Here is a 9,728-nt window from a genome sequence, read left to right as displayed (position 1 = left end):
GCATGATATTGTCCGTTTTGGGCCCCGACCACGCCCTCATGGTTTTATTTTTGGGAACTCACACGAGAACTTCCTAGTGGGTCACTCATCATGGGAATGCTCTCGCCCGAACTCACTTAACTTCAGAGTTTCGATGGAACCTGAAGCCAGTGAGCTCCCAAAAGGCATCGTGCTATATGGAGGTGGGCATGTACTTATAAGGCATAGAGGATCCACTCCCCTGAGCAATATGGGATCTAACAATGTATATACAGTAAGTCTGGTTATACGATGAAGTTTGAAGAAGTTGATAATGGTAAATCCCACGAAGGGTAATTCTATGATATGAATAGGTAAATCCCACGAAGGGTAGAAGAAGTTGTTAACGATAAATCCCACGAAGGGTAATTCCGTGATGTGAGTAGGTAAATCCCATAAAGGGTAATCCTACATAGATGTTGATTTTCTGTTGTTGAAATTATGAAGGCTGATGCCATTGTTAAGAGTAGTTATTTTTTGGTAAAATCCATAAAGGGCGATCCCGTGGTACTATAGTTAAGGCCGATGCCACACTATAGTTTATTAATTTTCTGTTTTAAAGGCCGATGCCAATGTTAATTGTTGACGGTAAATCCCACAAAGGGTAATCCCGTAAGAAATTGTTATAACCGGCATGAGGGTGTGTTACAACTTTATAAAAGGTTGTTCTTTGTGAAGCTCCTGTCAAAGGCAAAGGAATATTGGAATTTTTGGATGTGTTCAGCATAGTTCTTTTCTAAGATCTTGGTCTGTATGTTGTGGTGAGGCAGTGAATATATTTAAAGTGGAAGGGCATCTTGTTGTTATCTGCTTCATCCGCGGATGTGCTTCCTACTGAGCTTAAAGAATACTTTGGGGCATATTGAGATGTGTCTGTTGTGGTTTCGTCGTCATTGCTGCTCTGCAGCTTATATCTGTCATAAGAGTCATCCTTGCTTGCTTGAGATTTCAAGTCGATCTCACTTCCTTCTGATGCAGTAGAAGCCCATATGTAGCTTAATTTGTCTCCAACATCCTAGTTTTTTTCTCAATATATATATATATATATCTGATTGTTATTTGTAATAGTCTTTTGGTTCGAACTACAAAATAGTTTTACAATTTCATTGTTGTTAAAGTTACAATGCATTATAGTGGATGTTACTAGTACATTGCTAGCTTACAAGGGGGAGCTTAGGGACTACTATTGCATGGCAGCCAAAGCTGTAGGGCTGGAATGCCCTGACTACAAAAGGGTACATGAGGGCTTCAAATATGCATATAAAGACATGGCCACCAAGTGTCCATGTTTCGGGCATGCTGCAAAAATGCCCAACATCGTATGGTGGAAAACTTATGTCAGAGACTCCTTTATAAGGGCTGGATATCATCAATCATGATCCTCTCCTAATCTAAGGATGAGGATCCTCATGACCAAGGGATGCGGGCCGTTGGATGAAAATCCAACGGTTATAATTATTATAACTTTAAAGGGACTCCCCTGTTTATAGCCGTTGGATTTTCATCCAATGGCCCATATCCCTTGGTCATGAGGATCCTTATCCTTAGATTAGGAGAGGATCCTGGTTCGGATATCATTACGATGAGGAGACATTTGAGAAAGTGTTCTAACATATATATGCGTCCTTTGGTTCCTATGTTCCTCATTCCATCTTTCCTGACTCCTAACTCTTTCTAAGATGGGTCCATGAACAAGGTCTTAAAGTTGGAATTATTAGCAATGTAGAATACTTTTATCGAGATGTAATTCTTTCAACCTTGGGTATGCATTAGGGAACTGATTGGGATTTTGTCATTGTACATGCCGATGGTTCAACTCTGTGTTTTGTTTTCTAGTTTCATAGCAGTCATTGCAGATGTATTCTTCCAATCTCTAACTGGGTTTCCCCAGTTGAGATTGAGGGGGAGTATTAAGGGTACGAGTCAGTAATACAGTTAAAATACAGTTAGTAAGTTTGTTAGTCTTTGGTTAGAGTAGTTAGGATTTCTCTTATAAAAACAGAGTATGTAATCTTCATTCAGTCAATTAATACGAATCCTATTTTCTCTCTCTAAACTCTCTTTCTCACTCTAATATCTCTGTATTCATCATTTCTTCTTAATTTTTCCTTCAATTCCCAAATATTGCAATGCAGTTAACAGGAACAAGTAGAAGCAATTAGGTTTTGCTTTGCTTTTTATGAATTTGGTCGTGAAACAACCAATATCTACTGACATATTTGGGCTGGTTTTATTAAAAGGAAAACTAATAAAAAGGACTTGGAAACTTTGACTTTTAATGAAAAGCCACCTTATAACTTTATTTAATGGTTAGTACAAAACCCAATATTAAACAAGTCCAATTAAAATGGCCCAACCAAAATAACATATTGATTTCTCTATTTTGCCCCAGACGTTTTTGGGTTATATTAGTTTTGTTTTCCATTAGTTTAGTCATGTCGAAGAACTAAGTTATAAAGGCCAATCATTCACTTTTGCAGATTTTTTAATATAGGGTTTTGATTTGATTGCTTTCTGTTATCCAGCTAGGGATTTTTGGCCTTTAGGAACTTGATCAAATTAGGTTTTTTTTTCTTGTTCCTGTTCAAAGAATCAAGCATAGAAGAAGATGAGATGATGACAGAATCATTGGAGGGAGAAGAAGATGCAAAGATGACGATAAGGAACCAACTGCTGATAGTTGACAACAATCTCAGAGAAATGGGCAAGAAGTTTCAGCGAAGAAACAAAGAGACCGGAAATCGTTTTCAATTCTTCAATTCTTGTTAATTACTAAAAACTGCTCTCTTTTTGGCCCCCCCTAAGATACGGGATGTTCATTCAAATCTCTTATCGATCCTCAGATGAAGAGTGCAATTTAGATTTTTGGGATGACATTAAGAAGTCGGAAGAAGTTAAAACAGAGTTTTCATTCGATATGATGCACTTGCTTGTAATATTCTGTTGTTCTTCTGTCTTTGTCAATCAGAAAACACATACAGGAAGATGTAATCCAAAAAAAAAGAAACCAAATGGATGTTTGGGATTTAAGATTTCATACTTGGGTTCTAAGATTAGATCGAAGAAAACGATTGATCCCCATATTTTTTTAAAATTTCTTTTATCTTCGGTAACAAAACATGCAAAGAATGAGAGTTCTTCAGTGACTGGGAGTCTCTGAGGGCCTTTGGTGACTAGTCAGTCTTTCTACACTAAAGTGAAATGAAAGATGCTGCCAAATGTGTCTCAATACGTTTCAATACCACATTGCCCATTACATTTGCCTTTATTATCCAAATCACCAATGCTGAATAATGATGGTGATTACATATTGTTGGAAGTATACCCACAAAGCCACTCATTTGATGTAATAGCTTTTTGGAATACGTAATGTATTAAACTTTTATATGTTTAATGGAGGGCAAAGCTTATTGTTAATCACTATTTATTGTATCTTGTGTTTAAGCAATAAGGGAATCCAAGGAATGTATTTGATCTAAGAGATAAGTGATCTAAATAAGTTAGATTTTCGAGACCTTTCTCTTATGTTCATTCCTAAAACGTTCCTAGCCATAGGGTTGCCAATTGGGCATTGACAATCCGCTAAGGTTAGTATGTGTTATGTCGACTCAAGTATGGATATGACAAGTCTCAAGTCATTTAGTGTTGGACACTAAGACAAACACATAGGTGCTCGAAAGAGTAATCGAGTACACTGAACTATGATCAAAAGAGAGTTCAAACATACATGTCATGTGAGAACTCGATGGTTACAATATGCAAAGTAGTCCTTTGACCTGAGGCATCATAGATGTCTAATGGTTAGGTCCTTGATCTTTGATCGTGTCAAATGGCATTCCTTTGGAGTGTCCACGGCATGGTTGGGGTCAAGCTATCTAGTCATGTAGGCATATGAATGCACAACAAGGGATCTCTAACTTTCCATGGTGGAAGGAGAATACTCTAAGATATGATTCGAGAGTCTTTGGCCAAAGCATATGAATATGACTTAGGAAGTTTGTTCCAAATCTTATTCAAGCGAATCATATAGGGAAGTATCACATTGGATAGTAAACATGAAACAGACTATCACTTCAACAATGTGATTAAGAGTATTGTATTAGAGAAAGACCGTATTGCATTGTAGTTGTAACTAGATAGGTTCTCCAACCACTTCTACTTAGCTTGGGTAACCATGACATGCTGCTAGGTGTCACTCATGGTTTGTGGAAGCCCTAAAGATTAGCAAACACTAATCTTAAGGGAGAATTGAAATATGGTTTAAATTCACAATCGATAGTTAAGAGTAACATCGCCCACTGCCTCGCTAATTGGAACCTAATGGATCGTACACCGAGTAAGGATGAAAGTGAGGTAATTAAATGAAATGGATAAGCAATTAAATGGTTAATTGAAGTATGGTCAAAGTTAATTAATTAGTTAATTAATTATACGAAACGTTCGTATTGGACTTCTAAGTTGGTTTTGGGTTTAGGGGCCCAAAAGTGTTTTGGTCCACAATGCCCATTATGTTTAAGTTGTATGACAACTAAAACAAAATGGGCAATTAGCCCAAACACTTAAGAGAGGCCGGCCATGGATAGTGAGGGATACCAAACTTGTGTTAATTACAAGTTTGCCACTCACAAGAAATGAAGTATAAATTCAAAATTATAACTTTATTTTGTAAAAAAGGGTTTTTCTTGATGAAATTATTCTCTCTATTTCAACAAGGGAGGCCGGCCACTTAGGGAGGGAAATCTAGCAATTTCCTCTCCCCTAAGTCATCCACTTTTATCTTCACAATTAATCTTTGGTGTAGAGACTTGGAGACATCAAGCTTTTGGTGTTTTGGAGAACATATCCTCAAATCCTCAAGGAAACAAAGGAGGTGACTTGAAGGCCCTCCACTTGGGTGAATCCCTTGTGTAATCAAGGATGAGCTACAAGGGTAATGATTCTCTAAATCCTTTCTTCTCTTTAATGTTGTTAAAGAGTTATGGTTCACCATATACTAGGCTTTGAAAGTCATGGGTTTTATGAATTGTTTTTGGATGCATGCCTACTTTAATTTGTTAATAGTTTGCCTATGTATTCAAATGTTCTTTACATGTTCTTAGTAAGGACATAAATTTTCCTTCACATATATCATCATCATTGACTCTGCTGCACAAATGGAAATGTGGAATCATCTTTTTCTCTCAAACTCCGCAAATGTGGGATTTGCTTGTAACAATATTTCCCATTCAAGCGATATTTTAATATAATATTGTTACATAAGAAAGAATTTGAATATGAATGTTGACACTGTCTAGTTAACTTGCCTACGTCTAGGACTACATTATTTTGTAATTAGCAAAGTATGAACTTAAAACTATTGTGAGTTGAGAAATGTGATCCGGCGAAGAAACAAAGAGACTGGAAATGTCGAACCTTGAACTACTACAAATAGTTTCCACCTATTGGTTTAGTTTTAGAAATAGAGTCTCATTCTTGATTGGGTTTTATAAACAATGTCTACTTATTAGTCCAATTTCATAAATAGTGTCTCCTTATTAGTCTAATTTCATAAATAGTGCATGGATCTTGTTCCACTTCCATAAATAATGGCCTAGTTGTTGATTCAATTTCATAAATAGTGCCTAGTTCTTGGTCCACTTTCATAAATAGTGGTCTTGTTCTTGGTCCAGTTTCATAAATAGTGCCTAATTTTTTGTCTAGTTTCATAATAGTGTCTATTTCTAAGTCTAGTTTTATAAATAATGTTTCTTTCTTGGTCTAGTTTCCTAAATAGTTTTCACATATTGGTTTAGTTTTAGAAATAGTGTCTCATTCTTGATTTGGTTTCATAAGTATTGTCTAATTATGGATCCAGTTTCATAAATAGTGTCTCCTTATTTTAAGAAGGATTAGAATGACAAACTCTAATAAAAAAAATATATGATCAATAATGGTACCGTTTGACAATTTGACAACATAAGCCTCTAGACATCCTATTAGTATACATATATCCTGAATTTTGCTAAATTTGTCCTTTTAAATATGGCTAGAATAATAAAGACTTTTAACTTAGTTGGTTAAAAAGTAAAATTATATGACATCAGAGAGTGTGCAATGTGTAGGGTAAGAGTAGGATTCACAGTTTTCTTTGAGAATGTTAGTAGTGTTAATGAAAAGGACACAATTGTAATGTATAAAGCAAAAAAAGACTTGACGTGTGGGACTCATATGTCCATCACATACGCTGTTTATGAAACTAAACACTATTTATGAAACTGAACACTATTTATGAAACTGAACTGTACGTCCGGTTTCATAAATAGTGCCTAGTTCTTGGTCCAGTTTCATATATAGTGCCTAGTTCTTGGTCATGTTTCATAAATAATGCCTAGTTATTGGGTCCAGTTTCATAAATAATGTATAGTAATTGGTACAGTTTCATAAGTAGTGTCTCTTTCTTAGTCCGGTTTCATAAATAGTGTCTAGTTATTGGTTCACTTTCATAAATAGTGCCTAGTTCTTGGTCATGTTTCATAAATAGTGTATAGTTCTTGGTCTAGTCCAATTTCATAAGTAGTTTCCACCTATTGGTTTAGTTTTAGAAATAATGCCTAATTTGTAGTTTCGTTTCATAAATAGTGTCTACTTATTGGTCCAGTTTCATAAATAGTGTCTACTTATTGGTCAAGTTTTCTAAATAGTGTCTAATTCTTGGTTCAGTTTCATAAGGTTTGAAACTTAGACCTTGTTTGGTCTTGTAAAAGCACCCATTGCGCCGAAAACGATGACTAACAATATTTTTAAAAATAAACCAAAATAACCCACACTATTTCTAGAACTAGAGCAAAATAACTAATACTATTTCTAAAATTGAACCAAAATAACCACACTATTTTTGGAATGGAACAAAATAAATACTATTTCTAGAAATATAGCAAAATAACTCATTATATTTCAAGAACTACTACAAAATTACACACTATCTATGAAATAATTGCAAAAAAGATATAATTTGATATAAAATCTCATCTCAGTCCCTGTAGGTCTTTGAATCTTATGAAGCAAGTTCCAAAAGAAACAACAATACGTAATAAATTCAAAATTAACTGAACGAGTACGAGGATGATGCTATAAAGATGACAGTAAATTTACTTGTAACTTATATATAGAAGCCTCCCCAGTTCCCAATTGCAAATTGCAGTGGTCAAAATCATAATTGATATATTAGGGTCAGCAATAACTATAATTCGTTAGAAATTCAAAATTTTCATCCAATAGACATCAACTGTTAATTTGGGGTAAGATTAAAAACCTTAGTCAAATTAAAACATTAGGACATTTGCAAAAATAAAGAAAATAAATTAAGAAATTAGGTGGTGGTGGAGGGTTAGTCGGTTGGGATGGAAGGAGAAATGGAATTGGGATAAGAGGAAATGGGGATTTGGGCTTCGGGCATTAGGGGTCTGAAAAATAAGGTTGAGATTATCTAAAAGGGAGAGTCACATGTATTTTTTAAATAGTAATGGCTCAAAACGAAGAACAATCTTCTTCTTCTTCTTTATTCTCCATTTTCAATAAAGCTCCCATTATTAAAACCCTTTTGGGAGTTACTAAGCAAGGAGACAAACAAAAGCCAGTTCTCGTCTCTCTCACACATCTCTCTCTCTCTCTCTCTCTCTCTCTCTCTCTCTCTCTCTAAAACTTTTGAAAAATGATTTTCAAACATCATAGGAAGAGACCAGTCCACATCTCTGTTATGCTATATAAAAGGCTAGATTTTGCTCATTTGCCCCCATTGTTTGTTACAATTAAAGGATTCTCCATGTTTGAAAAAAAAAAAAGGGTTCTCCATAAAAAAAAAAATTTAGTTAAACAGTTTCCCTCTTTGTTTGTTGGCCAAACTTTTAGGTTTATGTAGTTGTTGGACTTTGATGAGGACAAATTGGTGAAGCTAGTTGATTAGGACATGTTTAAGAAATACATCAACTTTATATTCATTCAACTTTTTGTGAGGATGTGTTGTGTTTTCTCGCATTGAAAAATTAAGAAATTTTAAAATGACTCGTAAGGATTAAGTCAAATTGTTATTTTAGTTGTTAGGGGACTTTTAGCTCGAGGTAGACTTGAGCTTTCGAACGTCCTCTTGTCTCCCTTGGTACGGATTTGTAATAAGTCCCAGGATATCTCGAAAGAGTTAGCTTGTCTTAGGAAATACCCCGGTAACATCAATGGCTCGAAGATAGCATGAATGATCAAGATAATGACTTGCTCAAGTGAAGCGTGGTGTGGAAGCTAGAAGATTATCAGTTTACATGAGAGAGAAAGGGTTTGCATGGTTGCATGGCATTCTTAGCTGCATGATTTGGGCTTTCTTAGGGTGACAGCAAGGCTTCTAGTAGTTGAGATGTTTGATGGAAGGTTGTGGGAATTACTAAGGTTGCATGGATGGTGATGCTTGAGGCTTGGAGTATGCTTCTAGGCTAACTGGAACTCTCTAGGCTTATTTCCTATGTGGTTATCTCTTCTTGCGTTTCTCCTATCTCTCTCTATATTACTTTAATCCTCTCTTCTAGTGGCTTATTTCCGCAGGCGCTACTTTTGGTAGTGCGCCTCATGGGTTTCGCGTTTTGGTTGTCTGTGCAGGCTGAGTAGGGAAAGTCAACATTAAATGCCTGACTTGCTGGGCTTAACATGCATTTAATGCAAGAATATAGTTAGTTCCTAACAAACGGAGTTGGCTTGCTTGGGAAAGGGGTAAACTAGGCTAATTCTGTATCAATCATACCTGCGTGAAATGCAAAAGGTATGGGCTTGGATCATTGAGCCCTCAAACAGCCCAAAGTATTCCATGACCTCGAATCGATGTAGGCCTGATAACCTTCCGTAACCATCCATACCACAATCCACTTAACAAGCCCCGAATATGTGACTTGGGCGTAACATGGATAGTGACTAAGGAAGTATGGCATGATGAATAAGCATGAGCATGGCGTGAATATCCGACTTAATCACTATGGCATGGCATGTTGGTAAGTATATTCCTCGTCGATCTCTCGCCTTGGCATGTGTTTGGGCTTGAATGTAGGCTTTGCATAACAATTGGGTCTTGAGACTTGGTTGGATTGGTGTGTGATTTGGGCCTTAACATTAGCCCTCTTGATTATTTAGGTTGTGATACACCTTGAGTGGGCTAAATAATCAAACCAAGCCCAAGGGATTCCTTTTTAAACATAGGCTTCCTGATGGGACTCGTCATCTTCCAGCATGGCATCTGATAACTAACTGCTGTTGTGCTCCCTTGCTTCCCATGCATGTCCAATCATATGGAGAAACTCTGGGTATTCCTCCACCTCTACTTGGTAACCGACAGATCGCTCTTCTCCCTAGGACAAGTATTTAATTTGTCCTTGCTTTTCCTTCTTCTTCTTTAATTTTCATTCCTTCTTCAAATTTTTCTTAACTGCTTTTCTTTCGAATTCATCTCTACTTTCTACGCTAGGTTGTACCATCCCGTTCATGCTTCTCCGTGTTCCGCGACAAGTCTTCCTCAAGTAATGAAGTTCCTCCCTTCACCCTCTTTTGAATTTTCTTATTCTTTTTTGCTTCTCTATTTGCCCTAGTGATGAATTAGGCATGCATATCTCCTTTTCGATTACAAGTCCCAAAGATTTAGGGGTTTTAGCATGGGCTCACAAGGGGTACAACTCTTTCTTTCGGGAAATTGAACTTCA

At 36.3% G+C, this 9,728-nt stretch overlaps 1 pseudogene; it reads left to right on the top strand.

Annotated features, from left to right (window-relative positions):
- Positions 1 to 270: 270 nt before the first annotated feature.
- On the top strand, positions 271 to 1,854 carry LOC125479928 (annotated as a pseudogene).
- The last annotated feature ends 7,874 nt before the right edge of the window (positions 1,855 to 9,728 follow it).

This window comes from the organism of the source record quoted next, unplaced genomic scaffold, assembly GCF_019419815.1.
Source record: "Pyrus x bretschneideri cultivar Hongxiangsu unplaced genomic scaffold, Pyrus_bretschneideri_v1 Contig30, whole genome shotgun sequence".
Lineage (NCBI taxonomy): Eukaryota > Viridiplantae > Streptophyta > Magnoliopsida > Rosales > Rosaceae > Pyrus > Pyrus x bretschneideri.
This window is presented reverse-complemented; position numbering and strand designations above follow the sequence as displayed.